This window comes from Canis lupus, chromosome 24 (assembly GCF_003254725.2).
Source record: "Canis lupus dingo isolate Sandy chromosome 24, ASM325472v2, whole genome shotgun sequence".
Taxonomy (NCBI): domain Eukaryota; kingdom Metazoa; phylum Chordata; class Mammalia; order Carnivora; family Canidae; genus Canis; species Canis lupus.
Genome location: NC_064266.1, coordinates 3,980,147 through 3,997,389, shown reverse-complemented (window position 1 = coordinate 3,997,389; position 17,243 = coordinate 3,980,147). Strand labels below are relative to the sequence as shown.

Genomic DNA, 17,243 nt, shown 5'->3' with positions numbered 1-17,243 from the left:
TGTTCAAATTGTCCCAAACTGGGCCAGTGGGAACCTCTTCAAGCCAGCTCATGTGTCTTTGATGGGTCCCCATTTGACTTTGAGTACTTTGGGGCTTTCTGCCTCACTTGATACTTTTGTGTTCTACGCTTGGGAATGACCACTTCTCTGAGGAGCCCTGGTTTCTTTTAGCGAGGAATGCTCATTGGAAATCATGGCCTGGGTGCAAGCTTTGCTCCTCAACTACAGAAATCTTGTTTCTAGGCCCTTTGAGTGGGGGGAGTGCTAAGGAATATGTATTTTTGAAACCTTACAAGTATATGAAGATAACACCAGTTCATTACAAGATTCTTTTTTCCCAACTTGCGTATCCCTGCATGGATCTCCAATTATATGAACTCGTATACTTCTTTGCTCTATCCTGCAATATCCACAGTCATTCTGGACTATTATACTAGCAATGCCACCACTAACAGTAGGCTTTCTAAGTAAAATGCAAGATTTCTTTGCAATTATTTTCCCTTTTGGAACATAACTTACCAAGGGTGTGTTAGCGGAGTACCCAAATTTATTATCTGTGTGTGCAGCTGTATTACCAATGTATACAACTAGATGCGTTTAAATACAATTTTCAGTTTTTTATCTTCAATTTTATTTTTTGGAAACATGTATTTTGGAAATTTTTATGTGACTAATCTCCTAGGGATGGGCACTTGGTCATGTTCAATATTTTGCTAATATAAATAATGCCGTGACAAATGATTTTGATTTGGGGACATGTATCTTCCAGGTGAACTCCTGCACATGGGCTTCCTGCATCAGAGAGCAAGTGTATGTGTCATGTCGTGAGATGCTGCCACGTTTCCTTTGTACTCATTTGAGTTTTCAGTAGGTTCTGTTGGAGAATGGACTTGAGAGCAGATGAGGTGGGACATAGGTGGTCACTGTGGCCGTCCAGATGAATGATGGCTAGTGCCTCAGCCAATGGCAATGAGACCAGAAAGGGAGATGGGGACTGGTTGGGGGCTTAGCTCCTGGCTGGTTATGGGATGGAGGGAATAAAGGGACTCCGAAGTGCTTGATCTACAGTAAGGAGGCAGTTCAGTGTCCACACTAAGGCAGGGAACAGGAGGAAGAAGAAGACGTGTGTGCACACGTGTGCACCTATGCATGTATGTGTACATGCATAGTTATGATGGTGTACATGGGTACATGTGAATGAATGTGTTTGTGCCCATGTATGCATACATGCACACACGTGTGAATGTGTTAGGGAAACAGATGTGCAGAGGCCTGGAGCGCAGAGTGGGGCTAGGCTGGCAGCAATGAGCCACCGGCATGATGAGGACAGCCAAAACCACGCCCTTGGCTGAGGTCAGTACGTATGCTCCTGAGTGTCCCCAACCTCTGGCCTTACAGGGAAAACAGGGCATTTTACATTTCTCAGATGTACTCGTGGACCTGCTGCCTTAGACTTACCTCGTGGTACTCACCTGGAAGGGTAACTGGAAGTTGAGGGAAAAAGTATAGCGAGCACAGTATGTGAAAATGTAACTGGCAACTATTCAAAAAACTGGATTTGATGTTTCTGGGCTTCTCAGACATCACGCAGGCTTTAGCAGCCTCGTCAGGGGCGGGTGGATGCACACTGGGCTGACCAGAAGCCTGATGACTCTCACGAGACAAGCTGCTGGCCGGAAACTTCAGGAGCCATTCCTCTGGTGCTGCTCTCTGTTCTAGACGATCCTAGGCCTGTACTGGGCTCTCCTGGGCTGACCTAGGCACGATAAAGATCTCACTTGGAAAAAAGTTATTTGCCAGAGGCTGAGAGCACTAGAAGGCAGTGGAAATCAGTTCACAGATAAACTCCTGTGGGCTCTACAAAAGTTCCCTGGAAAGGGGTCCTTATCCTCCATCAGGAAACATGCCCTTCATTTCTAGAGGGTACTTTATGTTTGGCTAAAGGTGCAGCCTGTGGATTCATGTGGAACTTCAGTAACAGTAGATAATCCCCATTTTTAGGAGCCTATCAAAAATCCCGTTCTCTATACGCATGTAACAAATGAGCACATTTGCCGTGACACGTCAGGAATTGGGCCTTACTGTGCTCCTTATTATAGTTCAGTTACTCAAATCATTGAAAAATTCTTTCAAGCACCAGCTCAACAGCAATAAAACACAACCCCCTTCAGTTCATTCATTCCAGTGCAATCTTTCTAATATGCTCTCCTGCCTCTCTATACTGGGTCCAGGGCCCATTACTTAGTTATTTCTTATAACTCAGTAGAATTCATATAAGCCTTAGCCCAGCCTGGTTGTAATTACTGTAGTTTCTGTTTGCTCCTTCCAGGTTTGGCTGCCAGTGGCCACCTCTGTTCCCTTCCGGTTTGCTTCTAATAAGTCTTTTCACATCCATAAAATCCAGTCATTCTCCTTTGTTTGCTGGCTTGAACATCCATTGGGCTTGGACACAGCTCCCCAGTCTGTAATAGTCTTAATACAGTGTGTTAAATAGGAGTCACGAGACTCTGAGAGACTTCTTGAACATAAATGCCCGACTAGTGTTCGTGGCACTATTAGCAAGGGGTGAGAGAGTCACATTGAGAGCGAGGATGTGGAGCAAGTGTGGCTTCTGGAAATGTTTTTTTTTTTTTTAATTTTTATTTATTTATTCATGAGAGACACACAGAGAGAGACAAAGACACAGGTAGAGGGAGATGCAGGCTCCATGCAGAGAGCCTAATGTGGGACTTGATCCCAGGACTCCGGGATCATGACCTGAGCCAAAGGCAGGTGCTCAACCACTGAGCCACCCAGGCATCCCTGGAAATGTTCTTTTTCCTCAAACTGATAAAACCTACAATGCAACTGATTAATTACTGGTATGAATTCTCTCCTTTGAGTGGGTAGGGATGGCATGGGCAAGCCCTCATTGTTACTGGGAGGCAGAAGAGAAGGTGCCACGGATTGGGGTTCTGAGTTCTTATCCACCCCAGATTCTATCACTTCTGGACCACAGGGACTTGGACAGGTTAGAAATTGCTTATCTTCCCGTCTCCTCCCTACAAATGGAGCTATGACCTGCCTTGCCCAGGTGGTAACTGTGGAAGGGCTTTATATAAGCAGCGTGGTCTACATACACAGAATGCCGTTGCCTGCAGTTTGGGGATATTTTGGATGTGTAATAGACAAGTTATGGTATTCCAGTTGTGACTTTTCTCAGCTGTAGCAAACGTGGGACGTGTTCTTTCCATCTTCAAGTTCCTCCTTCTCCTTTAGGGATTTCTTTTTAACCTCTCTCTGCCCCTAAGAACTTTAAAAGGAAATAGAATACTGTTCTTTAAAAATCTGAAATAATCCCCCCCTACCTCCCCACCCTGACGTGAGCTGCAGTTATCAGCGGCCAGAGTTTCATTTCTCTGAAGGTTTCCCATTGTAGGAAGTGTGTGAACCACATGGACAAAAGCTAACAGCTCAGCTGTCCCCCCACTGTCCTCACCTTTATCTCTATTATCCTTAAGAAAAAAATCAAGAGGCTGATGGATGCAGAGGGCTGGTTGGAAGCTGCTGGCATTTGACCACTTTTAACATGCAGAAAGGCCAGTTTCCAATGATTTAACCTAATGATTTCTGGAGAAAGGGAATGACACACATGGTTCAGGGTTAGTCAATCAATACTGCAGCGCAATGCTGAACTCATTTTTATGGTTGAAAATAATCTATGAAATAAACCGCAGGAGTACCATGTAAATAAATGCAAAGGTAATAAATACACACATGGCATCTCAACTACTCTCTTCCCTGCCTCCTGCCCCCCTGTTCAGTAGATGCTGTTCTTTCTTGGGTCCAGGATGCAGCCACATGTTTGTGTGGAAGACGATGGGAAATTGGACTCAAATTTACTGTGTCATTTTAATCGACTGACCCCTTTACTTGACAGTGAGGTTCATCGAGGGCTTCTTTGAAGCCCTCCCAACCTGGTGAATAAGTAATGTGCCAGGGTGGGGTGGGGTGCATCCCAGGGGCTCATAAGTAAACTGTCACAGGAGAGCGGCAGGGCGATTACTCCATCCTCATTCCTGGCTGGCCCATAAAAGGCATCCTCCATGTGGCTGATTATGAGCCCGCCATCTGATTTGAAGTTATGTCACCCTAAAGCAGGGAGAATTTCCTCCCAATAATCTCATCTTTAATCCAGAACTGCAGCAGGGAAAGCCTGTCCACACAGTTTAGAGGGAGTGGATTAAATAGGAGGGCAGCTTGCTGCTTCTGGCTGCTGGAAGGCACTTCTGGGGTGCCTGGGGGTCTGAGGTCCCAGGGAGGGAGGCAGGCTGGGGGATGGGGATGGGCTCTGTTTGGTCTCTTTCACCTTCCCCAGGTGCCCTCTCCTTCCTGCCCCTTCCTCCTTACTCTCCCCAACCCCACTACTCCCCCACCCTTCCCTTCCTGAACCTCTCTTAATCTCCTCCCCCCACCCCCAGCCTTTTCATTGAGCTAAGAGTCCCTGTGGCTCTTGCTGGGTAAAGACCATTTCTGGGTTTAAGTCCTAGAGCTGTAGCGTCTGCTGGCCTGGGTTTTATAGGGATATGCCACAGATACCCTTGTTTGTTTTCTGGGCTCACTGAGAAGACAAGTTTTCCTTCCTCTTTAAAGCAAAGAAGGAAGTCTAGAGGGGGTTCTCCTCTGGTCCTCTGTTCAGGCAGGTGCTACCTCTAGTCTGACCAAGAACCTGGAAGCCAAAGAAAGGAAATAGGAGCTGAGAGGGAAATTGGGTGAGAAGGAGGAAGAGCAGAGAGGGAGGGAAGGGAGGAGGAAGGGGTGAGGGAAAGGGGAGAAGAGGGACAGGCCATTTTCCCAATTGATTTGTGTGGAAATGAAAAACAGGACCCATACTCCAGGATTTCTGCAGCCTTCAGGGAGAGAGCTAATGGGGAAAATAGTGCAGAAAAATGCGGCTGATCCTTGGTAGCAGCCCTGCTCCCTGGAGATGCCCCTGCCCTGGCCTGTGACTGCACACATATATGCCAGCACATGTGTACACATGCACAGACACACACATGTTCTCACACACACACAGCCACATGCACAGCCACACACATGCACACCTACGCAGTCATGCATGCCTGAGTACATGTACACGTGCACTCACAGGTATACACAGGCACACACATTACCACACACATGCAGCCATGCACACATACACAGAGAGACACACTTGCGTAAAGATGCACACACACACAGATACATGCCCACTATCACATGGGCACAGGCACACACAGACTTTATACGTACACACACACTCATGCACATATACACACAGACACACAATCATGTGCACACATGCACACGCACTCACACAGGCACAATCACACCCTGCCCCATTCTTCCTGTTTTGAATCTTGCCCTCTGTGGTTATCTTCACCCTTGATCCAGGGGTGGGCTCTCCACTGGATTGTGTCCTCTCATCCTCTGCCTGCCCTCAGGACCTCAGGCCAGTCTTGTACTTCTGCTAGGCATGAACAAGGAGTACTTTGGACTCTGGGGTGGAGTGGAACACAGCCTTGATACACCTGCGCAAGTTTGAATTGACCAGTTAATTAATGGGAAGAGAATGTTGACATGAGTCTGGTGAGGCTGTGGGAGTACCCTTGGCTCAGCCTCCATCACACACCCCAAGGTCATCATGGAGAGCCTCTGAGAAGCAGATGCCAGGATGGGATGAAACCTGTAAGAACTTTCCTAGGGAAGTGCCTGTAAGGAAGGTGGAAAGGGGAGGGAAGGTTGTATAGAAGTGTCCTGTGGGATGGCCGTGCGCCCTAGGGAAGGTTCTGTAGAACTGTCACAGAATCACCGAGCCATGGCTGGCCTTTAGGGAAGTCCCACACCTCCTGGAGTTGGGCCCACCTTGGTATCTCCACTGACGTGGCCATGGATCCCATCAACCTGTGGTCAGTGGGTGAGTTGTGTCAGGTGCATGACAACAGAGAGACAGGGAAAGAAGTTGATAGAAACTTTGCACCAAGTCAGAAGCAGTGACCTGACTCTCTTTTGTACTGATTTGAAACAGAAAATCAACAGTTCAAGAAATAGGTTCCCTTTTAAAATAATGATGTATTTAGCCCAATAGTCCTTTGCTAATAAGGTTTCTGAGTTCAAAGGGTTTTCTCTGCATGTCCAGCTTGGAAACATAGAGGAACCCCTGTTATCAGCACCAAGGAATGCCAGGCCTTCAACTGCACAAGAGAATTCCTGGGTTGGAAATAGAGAGGTCTTTCTGGACAGTGAAGGGAACTTTCAACATTGCACAGGGTTATAGAATCATTTCATTTTAGGGTCTTTAAAAATCAGGTTTGAGGTAGGTTGAGTGACCCTGTCTGAGGGGAGATACTTTGTCATTCTAACTTCCCAATAACCCCACTCCCCTCATGCTGGTATGGTGACAGGAGGTAGGGTCCTCACATGGAGTACAACCATATAAACACAGCCTGTAGCAAAAGCTAACCCCCAAGCTGATATCCTAAGAAGATTGGTAGTCACCTGACATCATTTTTATGAAATTGGAGAGGTTTATATGTAATTTTAATGATTGTCCTAATAAACAATGTAAAATCTCAGAATTAAAAAATACCAAATCAATCATAAAAGACAAGAAAAAATGCCTGAATATTTCCTAGTCTTTGGTGGTTCTTTTTCCGTGACCATTTTTAAAGTAACCTGTAGAACTTTTTCTCACTGCCTGCAGGAATTCAAGTAGAGGCAAATAATCCATGAGAATTCCAAGTGAAGGTCTAATTCCAGCACTACACACATATCTCAAGCCGCAAGATGTTCATAAGTGAAGTGATAAATCAACAATAAACATGAAAGGAAGTTTTCATCTGGGAGCTGGGGTTTCTGGTTTGCCTGGGGTACAGGGTGTGTACCTTCTTGGCTGTGTGGCCTCAGCTACTGAGGGGAATGATCTGCTAACTCCTAGTAGCCAGATGCCTTATTTAATGTGCCTTCACCAAAGCATCTTCAGCATCGATTTAGTGCCATAAATTATGAGCACTTAAATCCACGTGGAAGTTGAAGCTTTCCGTGATGAAAAGTAACGGCTGTCACTCTCTGCAGCTTCAGTAATTTTAGAAGGGGTATAGTACCATTCTTCAGCTAGTTCCAGTGGAGATACAGATATCTTATCCGGTGTGAGTAGCTATCTTTCTGGGAGGTGCTCCTGCTCGGGATTTAATGGAATGTGTGCTTTCCTGATGGTACATCACATGGCACATTTCAAGTTCTGTGTGGGACAATAGGGCCCCACATTTTATTAGTAGACTAATGACACATGACCAGATCCTTATACAGAAAACATTTACATTTTATATTCAGACCTTGGGAGTTGAAACTGGGTCAAATCCCAGGGAGCTCTTCCACAAACTAATGAGGTCAAAAAATCCAGATCCTCAGAAATCATGCTTGCAGTAGTTTTAATGAATGTTCCATGGGGAAAATGCACCAAGAATTTTTTGTTTGAATCAAGCAGTGACTAAACTTAGGTCACATTGGGTAAATTTCCTCCAATATGCAGAGTATTAGACTTGCATCTTCATTATCTTTGATTCTTTTTTCTTTTTTCTTTTTTCAGTCACAACTGGAGGGTTTTTGTCTTCGAAAAGCATGATGAGGCCACCCAATTTTTTTCTCCTCTTGTAGGACATGGGCTTGGAGCTTGGTGAGAATGACTTCATAGAAATTCCCATCTTGGTTTAAAATATAATCTGTTCAGAGAAAAATGTGATGTAGGGCAGGGCCAGCAGATTAGAAGCGACTGCCATTGGAAAGGCTCATTCCTCACAGTTCTGAGAGAAGGGGGCATTCCACACTGTGCAGGACCATCTGGGGAGGCACCAGGGATGCTGGAGAATCAGAGGGCAAGGGCACACCTGGGGGCAAAGCCTTTATTGTGGTTTCAATGGAAGGAATGGGTAAGGTAGGGTAAGCACGTTTAGGATTTGCTAGTGTGGATAATTTCAGTATAGCAGTAGAATCAGTAGATTCAGTAGAAGCAGTAGAATCAGTAGATCCTGGGGAATAGGGGCTGCCCTAAGTTGTTTTGTGCCTGGCCCTGGGTCCCAGATTAGTGCAGGTGGACAGTGGCCCAGAGTGTGACAGCATAGTAAAGGAGGTAGGCTTTGGATTGACTGGTTTACACTTGAAAAGTACATTCCTTATTTACTATTCATCATTCATGTGTTTACTCAAGGAATTGGCTTCCCCTGAGAGAGGTAGTCCCTCCAGGGTCAGTGGGGCCCCAGATATCAAACCATTAGAATTTAGAAAATAGAAGACATGATTAATGCTCATCTCCAATCTGAAAATCCTGTGGTTTATTAAACAAGACAAGTAAAGATTTAGGGCTGCATCTGTGCTCACAGAAACTCTCATATGAGGGAAATCTTGGATATTAAAACCGAGAAATCAAAGAACCTTATTCTCCCATGGAAGTCCATGGCCTGAGTGTGCACCAGCCCCTGCTGGTCACTAAGTCGAGAGGCTCTGGAAGGCTCTGTCCAGAGAAGCGGGCAGCTAAGCAAGCCTGGAGACAAAAGGGAGCCCAGCTCTGAGTTTGAGGGCACGATGAGAACAAATTTGAAGATTTTTTTTTTCAGATGGCCTCAGCCCAGGAAAATTTACACTGCAGGAATAATATTTCTGGTTGGTGGATAAGTTGGAGAGTTTTGTAGAACTGCAGCCTGGACCATTAGCATTGTGGACTAATGACCTTGTTTTGGAGACCTTGCTATTTGCTTAGAAAGATGGGAAGGTGAGCTGTTGGTAATTCCTGCAGTGTAGCCACAGTATCTACCCTTCTCTCTTCACCTGCCTTCAGCGGCTTGCACAGCTGCCTCTTGGTGGTTATTTGTTCTTGGCTAATTACAGTAGGAAGGGCTTTTACAGCCTTACAGCTAGGAAAGCGAGGAACACGCCCTTTTTCTTTTTTCTAAGAAAAATGGAACTCGTCTCATGCCTAATTAGAGAGTCCTGGATGCAGGGGAGGGAATATGCTGACCACGCAACCCCCAGGGGTTCCTAGGAACCCCTTTCCTTCTTGCCGACTGGGGATTGCACTGCTTATGGAAGCTGTATAACCACCAGCCCCCAGGCCAGGAGTCCCCTTTCCTTTGTGTGGCCATGGAGCTCCGGGGATGCTTGCATATCTTCCAGCAGGTGCTATTTGAGCAACTGATCCAGTTACTCTGCTATTGGATTTTTGCCAAAAAGTGATTACAAGATGCTGCCCTCTCTATTTGGGATAGTCTGTAATCGAGAGATAACAGACTTCTAAGTCCAACAAGCCCAGATGCAAACCCTGGCTGAGCTGCTTAGCAGCTGGACAAATTTAGGCCCATTACTCAATCCCCTTGTACCTGAATTTCCTCCTGTGCAAAATAAACGTAACAGCACCTACCCTGTAACTTCACAGGCAGGTCAGATGATGCTGTTGGTGAAGGCCCTACCATGGTGTAGACTTACTGTTTTGTATATTTTTAACATTTCCAGCCCAACCAACATACCAAATGTATTTTAATAAAAAAAGATATTTAGGGATGCCTGGGTGGCTCAGCAGTTGGGCGCCTGCCTTCAGCTCAGATTGTGATCCTGGGGTCCTGGGATGGAGTCCCACATTGTGCTCCCACAAGGGGGCCTGCTTCTCCCTCTGCCTGTGTCTCTGCATCTCTCTGTCTCTCTCATGAATAAATAAATCTTTAAAAAAAGATATTTATTGTCACCATTTATATTCCATGCTATCGCAGTCAGTACAATTTCAAGGTGGAATATGTTGGGAGGAGATGGATCTGCCTGCTAAAGATATCAGGAACCCAGCATGATCTACTTGGCTAGGTGCGGCATTCACAGATGGCTGCTGGTTCCATTGGGGCATTTCAGGGCAGTTAGTAGTGCCCAGAGTACTCTGGGGTTACACAGCTATCTGGCCAGGCACAGGGTGACCCAGTTGTAGGCCGCACTAGCTCCTGACAGGCATGGGCCGGAGGTGACTGCAATTTTCTCAGGTGTCCCATGAAAGTCTGTGACAGCTTTCTTTATCCGTAGGATGTCTTCTGTCTGCAACAGTCAGTGGCTACAGGAGAAACCTAGAATAGCGAGAAGTTTTATTTTACCACACTGTAATGGTTGTCCGTCCCAGTTCCAGGAATGAATGGAAAGATGACCTGGATATTCATTTTGATCACCTAAAACCCCCCGTATCAAGTGACATACTCGGATATAAGATCTCCTTCCTATAGATGCCGACTGGTGCTTGGTAAGGAGGTCCGAGGTCTTCCTCAGTCCGAGAACACAACACACATCCACTCACTCAGCCCACATACTCTATATGAAGTGCGCATTATGACATCATATGCTGACACCATAGCACTTGTATCTGCCCAGATAAGGAAATTGAGGCCCAGAGAGGCTCAGTGCCTGGCCTCAGTTATACAGCTGGGGAAAGGAAGCTGCAGACATGGATTTGCACTTGAGCTTCTAATGGGTCTTCTGTTTGACCTGAGACTCTTCAGAGGTTGTGAGGGGTCTCCTCTGATTTCTTGTCTAAGAGCCCAGACTAACGGCCCAAGCAGAACTTCAGCTTCTGCTCTTGGCACTGTGGCGCATGACTCTCTTTCTCTCATCAGGATCTCTGAGCCTCCCACACACATGGGAGAGAATGCCTACTCTCCATGGGGAAAGAAAATCCATGTGCTCGCTTGGATGGGAGGCCCTGCTGTCAGGAACTTTGTGGCCAGTGGTCAGCTGCTGCAGCAAAGGCCCCTGCATGATCGGATGGCCACACCTCTCATTGTACTGGCCTCATTCTCCCCTGCAATTCTCCCAGCCTCTAGAAAGGGACCCTCTTCTTGGCTGCAGTTAGGAGAACCCCAAGAAAGGGCACTGATTGGTTACAGCAGTCACAGTAGCCAGTGAAGCGAGGGTGTATTTTTGGTCCAGCACAGACCACATTCCCACCTTTGACCAATCACTGCAGCCAGAAGAGTGGGGTCACATCAGAAGATAGCAGCCCCCTTTTTTGGCTGGCAGGATTAGAGGAGGGGTGAGGGATGAGATGTCCCCTGAGAAGAAAGAGGTAAAGTTCCAAAAGACAGAACAAAGAGATGGGTAGACAGAATAACAACGTGAGTAGCAGATATAGAAACAGTCCTCATAGGGTGTATTAGAATGAAACCAACTGAGGGCATAGCCCTCTGCCACTCTGCAGCAGAAGTTTTGGAAGTGAGATATTGGGGACCTTCAGAAAGAGGAAGAGGGAGAGAAGGTGTGTGTGAGGGGTGATTGGGAAGCACGGAGGAGGGGTTGGCTCATATACTCCAGCTCTACTAGTCTTCCTCTGCTGCTCAAACTAGCTGAGCCTACTCACCACAGGACCTTTGCCCATGATGTCTCTTCTTTCATAATGCTCACATTTTCACACTAACTGTAGCTGCCTCTTTTTTCACCCTTCAGATCCCAGTTTAAGAATTATTTCCTCTGAGAGGTCAATCTTGAGCCCTTGAGAAAAGTGAAGTCCCTCTTTTTCCTTCTCTTCCATAGATCCTTCTTTCCTTCAAAGCACTTCAAATAAATTTTAATCATTTATTGAATTATTTCTTTATTTGTTCCATGTCTGTGGACTGTGTCTGTTAGCTCCCTTGTATATTGCCAATACTTGGCAATCAGTAGGCATTCAATAAATATTAGAGGAATATTGTCCTTGTATGAATGGTGGTTTTACGGAGGTGATCAGAAGCAAATGGGCTGTGCCAATACATAGAGGGAAGAGAGGAGAGCCTGAGAGTCAGAAGTCAGCAGGAAGCAAGAAGGGACTGGGCCAATATGATGCCTTTTCATGTGGGTTGAGAGGTTATCTATGAACGTGAATGTCTAAGATGATGATTCTAGTGGGCACCTGGGTTATGACAGTGTGACCCCAGCTCCATGGTTGGGGTGACTAGAAATGGGTTTTCAACTGGCTGACAGATGCCAGGTGGACCATGATGCTTTGTGTGTTGTGGGCTCTCTTCTGTCTCCACTCTCCTCTGCCTGCCTTCCACTGCTTTTGGGGTGTAGCTGTTGGCCATGCTTGCGCTCACATAATGATTCCAGAAAATTCCTCACAGCCACTTCAACACACGACAATGAAGGCACGTTAATGAGCCCACCCAGGGACCTGCTGTGTTTTCAGGGCACACGTCGAACTCCCAAACCACCCAGTGGAGATTCCCCTGAAAGGTTCTGGCACTGGTGCCCTGAGCAGTCTCCTCGCTTCAAGGTTGAACCCAGTGGCTCCTTGTTTTCAAAACGTGAAATGATCATTGAGAAAAAGAAGTCAGTTGAGCTTGGTGAGTCCCCACTGTCTGGGCACCAAGCCCTCTGCTATGAAAGGAAAATGCCGGCTTTTGAGCACACAAAAGGCATCTGGCAGTTGGGAGAAGTGGCTTTCACCACTTTCAGGTAGGATAACTTGAACTTTTAAAAGACCTTCGGGAGCAGGGCAAGATGGCAGAGGAGTAGGATCCCCAAGACACCTGTCCCCACCAACTTACCTAGATAACTTTCAAATCATTTTGAAAACCTACAAATTCAACCTGAGATTTAAAGAGAGAACAGCCGGATGCTACAGAGAGGAGTTTGCACTTCTAACAAGTACTGTTTAGCCACTCTGCACTGAGTAAAATGACTAGAAACAAGAACTCACCACAAAAGAAAGAATCAGAAACAGTACTCACTGCCACAGAGTTACAGAATTTGGATTACAATTCCTGTCAGAAAGCCAATTCAGAAGCACCATTATAAAGCTACTGGTGGCCCTGGATAAGAGCATAAAGGATTCAAGAGACTTCATGACTGCAGAATTTAGATCTAATCAGGCCGAAATTAAAAATCAATTAAATGCAATGCAATCCAAACTGGAGGTCCTAATGACAAGGGTTAATGAGGTAGAAGAAAGAGTGACATAGAAGACAAGTTGATTGTAAGGAAAGAAGCTGAGGAAAAAAGAGAAAAACAATTAAAAGACCATGAGGAAAGGTTAAGGGAAATAAATGACAGCCTCAGAAGGAAAAATCTATGTTTAATTGGGGTTCCAGGGGGGCCGAGAGGGACAGAGGACCAGAAAGCATATTTGAACAAATCATAACTGAGAACTAACCTAATTTGGGGAGGGAAACAGGAAACAGGCATTCAGATCCAGGAGATAGAGAGGTCCTCCCCTAAAATCAATAAAAACCATTCAACACCTCGACATTTAATAGTGAAACTTGCAAATTCCAAAGATAAGGAGAAAATCCTTGAAGCAGCAAGAGACAAGAGATCCCTAACTTATATGGGGAGAAATATTAGATTAACAGCAGACCTCTCCACAGAGACCTGACAGGCCAGAAAGGGCTGCCAGGATATATTCAGGGTCCTAGATGAGAAGAACATGCAGCCAAGAATACTCTATCCAGCAAGGCTCTCATTCAGAATTAGAAGGAGAGATAAAGAGCTTCCAAGATAGGCAGAAACTGAAAAAATATGTGACCACCAAACCAGCTCTGCAAGAAATATTAAGGGGGACCCCGTAAAAGAAAGAGGAAACCCAAAGAATCCACAAAAACAGGGACTGAATAGGTATATGATGACACTAAATTCATATCTTTCAATAGTAACTCTGAACATGAATGGGCTTAATGATCCCATCAAAAGACGCAGGGTTTCAGACTGGATAAAAAAGCAAGACCCATCTGTTTGTTGTCTACAAGAGACTCATTCGAGATCTAAGGACACCTAGACCCTGAAAATGGAAGGTTGGAGAACCATTTACCATTCAAATGGTCCTCAGAAGAAAGCAGGAGTAGCCATCTTCATATCAGATAAATAAGTTTATCCCAAAGACTCTAGTAAGAGATGAAGAGGGACACTATATCACACTTAAAGGATCTATCCAACAAGAGGACCTAACAATCATGAATATTTATGCCCCGAATGTGGGAGCTGCCAAGTATATCAATAAATTAATAACCAAAGTAAAGACATACTTAGATAATAACACACTAATACTAGGAGTCTTCAACACAGCACTTTCTGCAAATGACAGATATTCTAGGTACAACATCTCCCAAGAAGCAAGAGCTTTAAATGATACACTGGACCAGATGAATTTCACAGATATTGACAGAACTTTACATCCAAATGCAGCTGAATACACATTCTTCTCAAGTGCACATGGAACTTTCTCCAGAATAGACCACATACTGGGCCACAAATCAGGTCTCAACAGATACCAAAAGATTGGGATTGTCCCCTGCATATTTCCAGGCCATAATGCTTTGCAACTTGAACTCCATCACATGAAGAAATTTGGAAGAAATTCAAACACATGGAGGTTAAAGAACATCCTGCTAAAAGATGAAAGGATCAACCAAGAAATTAGAGAAGAATTAAAAAGATTCATGCAAACTAATGAGAATGAAGATACAACGTTCAAAATCTTTGGGATACAGCAAAAACAGTCCTAAGAGGGAAATACATTGCAATACAAGCATCCCTCAAAAAATTGGAAAAAACTCACATACACAAGCTAACCTCGCACCTAAAGGAACTGGAGAAAGAACAGCAAATAAAACCTACACCCAGCAGAAGAAGAGAGTTAATAAAGATTTGAGCAGAACTCAATGAAATAGAGACCAGAAAAACTGTAGAACAGATCAACAAAACCAGGAGTTCGCTCTTTGAAATAATTAATAAGATGGGTAAACCATTTGTCAACCTTCTTAAAAACAAGAGAAAAGCCTCTAATTAATAAAATCACGAATGAAAAAGGAGAGATTACCAATACCAAGGAAATACAAATGGTTTTGAAAACATATAATGAGCAGCTATATGCCAATAAGTTAGGCAATCTAGAAGAAATGGACGCATTTCTGGAAAACCACAAACTATCAAAACTGGAAGAGGAAACAATAGAACACCTGAACAGGCCAATAACCAGGGAGGAAACTGAAGCAGTCATCAAAAACCTCCAAGACACAAAAGTCCAGGGCCAGATGGTTTCCCAGAGGAATTCTATCAAACGTTTAAAGAAGAAACAATACCGACTCTGCTAAAGCTGTTCCAAAAGATAGAAAGGGATGGAATACTTCCAAACTTGTTTTATGAGGCCAACATCACCTAAGGAGTAGGTTCCATATGCCAACAAAATCTGTACAGAACTACATGAGATATAAGTCATTCATAAGTGTTTCACGAGTACATCTCTAAGGAGAATCCAGCCAAATCTACCTGTTTGGGAGGTGCTATGCTATTCTCCCCATATAGCTTTATTTGTGTGTGTTTTTTTTTTCTACAGAAGAACAAATTAAATAAAAACAAGAAACAATGTAGGAGCAAAAATTTGGTGCCATGCTCCTACAGGCGTTCAAAGTGAAAGATGAGTGAGTCTTGACCCTCAGACCTGGGACAGCTGCCCAGTGGGATCACATGCCTCTCTTGACACAGGACAAGGTCCCAGATCTAATGGAAGCCACAGTATGCTAATGGGCCGTCAGGCCTGCTGATGACCGTAGATGCAGCGACGTTCACATGGAAAGGTCTCATTCTTTGTCAACTCATACACTCAGGTCATGAGGAATTCTGTTTAATGAGTTTTGATTCATTCAGAGATCTCCGAACTTACGACACGATCAAATCCACCAGCTGCTCTGACTTAAGTAGATATAATTTACGGACAAACAAAAAGGAAGAATGTGAGAAATTTGGAAGTCCTTGGAAGGAAATGAGTTCTGATTTGTTTTTGGTGAATTCTGGCCACAACTAATCATTATTCTTGTGGGGTCCTAAGGAGTAGATGCCATGATGGAGACACGAACATCTGTATGGTGGAGAGGAGTGCTCACTTAGAGGCAATGAGCCCAGTTTTTTTGATCTGTGTCGTAAGTTCGGAGATCTCTGAATGAATCAAAACTCATTAAACAGAATGCCTCATGATCTGAGTGTCTGAGTTGACAAAGAACGAGACCTTTCCATGTGAATGTTGCTGCCTTCTTGGGGGGGGAGGGGCAGAAAGGGAGGGACAGGTTGAAGTAGCACTGGTTTTTGCATTTAGCCAGCTGTTGGGTGGATGTGTATTGGAGGGGGTGACGTTGAAGGGGGTAATGTTAGTGGCTGGGATCTAATTGGTAGATGTAAAGGTTTTATTCCTACATAAGAAGAAGTACATATTCCTGTGGATTTATTATATTTCTCTCTTTCACGTACAGGGAAAAGAATCAGACCTAACGTTGACAATAATCTTTGCGAAAATACATGTGAATCCTTGAGCATTAAAGTCAGACATCACTCTGGAATTTGTATTTTCTTCCTGTTCTGGTAAATTTCACTTATTTCAAAGCTCAGAAATACCACATTTAAATTTAAGAGCAACATCATCCCCCATACTTGACTTTCAGCATACCAGAGCCATCTGATCACCTGGCCTCCCCTACACTTGCTGAGCACTGTTTGTCAGGTGTTGAGGCTCTTGCCTGTAATCTAGGAGGGAGCTGGTGGGGTGGGTGGAGAGAAAAGGGATAAGAGTCTAAGGAGCTGTTACATCTCTGATTCTGGTAATCCTCCAAAGTCCTATAGCCCATACGAGGAAAATAATAACCCAGCCCTACAGGTTGCTTAGTGAGGGCCAAACTGTCTTCAGTATCACTAACTTGGCTTCTAAACTGTGAGGCCAGAGAGAGATGGTGGCCACAGTTGCCATTCCCACATTGTGCTAAGCAGAAGAGATCTATGTACTTGAAAAAAGGAGGAGAGGCCCGGCTGAGTTACTCTTTAAAAAATGAGTTGAAGGAATCCCTGGGTGGCTCAGCTGTTTAGCGCCTGCCTTCGGCCCAGGGCGTGATCCTGGAATCCCAGGATCGAGTCCCACATCAGGCTCCCTGCATGGAGCCTGCTTCTCCCTCTGCCTGTGTCTCTGCCTCTCTCTCTCTGTCTCTCATGAATAAATAAATAAAATCTTAAAAAAATAAAAAATAAATAAAAGTTAAAAATGAATTGAGTTTCAACAACCAGAGAGAAGTCCAGGTTCAAGAAGCAGTGTCAGAAGAGGTAGGAGACAATGATGATGGTGCCCAGAGCTCTGCCAGGTATTGAGGAGGATGGACAGAAGGTGAAGTCCAAGGCCCCTGGGGAGGAGGGCGCTATTACCAGCCCAGCACTGGACTCAGACAGGAATTTCAGCAGATGGGCCTGGCAGGGAT

At 44.9% G+C, this 17,243-nt stretch overlaps 1 protein-coding gene and 1 long non-coding RNA gene across 3 annotated transcripts in view; one reads left to right on the top strand and one right to left on the bottom strand.

Moving 5' to 3' along the window:
- The window catches only part of SLC24A3 (solute carrier family 24 member 3), a 481,544-nt gene that overhangs the window by 202,368 nt on the left and 261,933 nt on the right, over positions 1 to 17,243 (top strand). The window lies entirely within an intron of this gene.
- On the bottom strand, positions 9,728 to 10,824 carry LOC112673516 (uncharacterized). The gene is made up of 2 exons (XR_003144843.3): positions 10,243 to 10,824; positions 9,728 to 10,115 (listed from the first exon to the last, which is right to left on the bottom strand). It is a non-coding gene; the product is annotated as an uncharacterized LOC112673516 (long non-coding RNA).